We start from the raw sequence: 1,466 nt of genomic DNA, 5'->3' as shown, positions 1-1,466 counted from the left end.
GCCATAATGCAAGGGCATCTGGACACAATTTGAACATGACAATTTTCTAGTCAACTACTTAGTAATCATGCAGTGAGTTCAGTGTCCTTGTATGGCCACTGACAACGAATGATCTTTAAAGATGCATGTGTGTTCTCACTCTAAATTTAGTGGATTCTCAGAAGTTTGAGAGTAGTAGAATAGAATAGAATAGAACAGAACAGAATAGAATAGAATAGAATAGAATAGAATAGTTTATCTATCTATCTATCTATCTATCTATCTATCAATCTGTATGTCTGTATGTCTATCTGTCTCTATTTGGATATTTGTGCATGGAAACAGCAACCCTTTTGTTTTCCTCACTATCTTGATGGGCCTTTATTGTCTGTGAAAGCTGTAGAAGTACTTCTGAGGATGATGCAAGGTATTACAAGTGAATTTGTTTTCTCAGCTGTGTTCATTTATGATCCATAATTTCTCTGGCACTGTAAAGAAGAATGGTTTAGTGTCTTGCATTCAGCTCGGTCCTGCAGCATTTCTTTAATGCTATGAAATGAAATGAATGCAAGCAATGACAATGAAACACTGGATCAACCTCATTGAGCAGCCAAGCAACTGCCTAGCAGGCATCACTTTAAATCTCTCATCATACTGTCCAATACTAACTAAACCAGGCTTATAACCTTCAATCTTCAAAGCTGCTGAAGTTCCATACTGCTGTAATCTTCTAGTCCAGGTTTTGTCCAGCCAAAATGTAAAAAAAAAAACTTTATATGTCTTGTACAGTATTTTTTAAGAGTGTCAGTATAAGCAATTACTTTGTTTTTTGAGAGTACAACACATTATCCAGCACTAATGATCTGTTGAGTTAACATTTTATGTCTATATACCGTATACAAGAAATGTAGCTAAGGTACATACATCTAAAGGTAGACATGTGTTTTCCAGATTTCTTGTATGTACTGCAATTATTTGCTGCAACATCACATTTCTGAAGGAGACAAGAGAAATATCGTTTTATGAATCTCTTTCTCTCCATCCTTTTTGTGATAGAACAGGTTATTCATTTATTTAATAGCTATTCTTGTCTTGGTTGTGCTTGTGTTTGAATGGGGAATAAAAGATTTAGTTCTCTACAGACATGTTTGCCTGCTAAACTAATAATACTCGATGCTAAACAGTCTGTTTCAAGAGCACTCCTGGTGATGATTGAGAAATCAGAACTGTGTTGCATTTATCGTGTGGTCTGGAGATCTGTGGTGGTGAAGGAATAAATATTATGGGAAGTGACTCTCAAAGGTTTTCTATGCCTTCAAATTCAGGCCAGTGACTCAGTAACCACATATGCATTTGATGATATCTTATTAAAATATAATCGCTTAAGAATAGCTCTTTGTAAACACAATTAATGGCCCAGATGTTTGACCTTAAAAATTTGTTTTTCAGGTTAACTAAAATCTAACATTTTTACTCAGTAGATGTTT

This window comes from Sinocyclocheilus anshuiensis, unplaced genomic scaffold (assembly GCF_001515605.1).
Source record: "Sinocyclocheilus anshuiensis isolate Anshui unplaced genomic scaffold, SAMN03320099.WGS_v1.1 scaffold536, whole genome shotgun sequence".
Taxonomy (NCBI): domain Eukaryota; kingdom Metazoa; phylum Chordata; class Actinopteri; order Cypriniformes; family Cyprinidae; genus Sinocyclocheilus; species Sinocyclocheilus anshuiensis.
The sequence above is the reverse complement of the archived record's forward strand: the minus strand, read 5'-3'. Positions refer to the sequence as shown.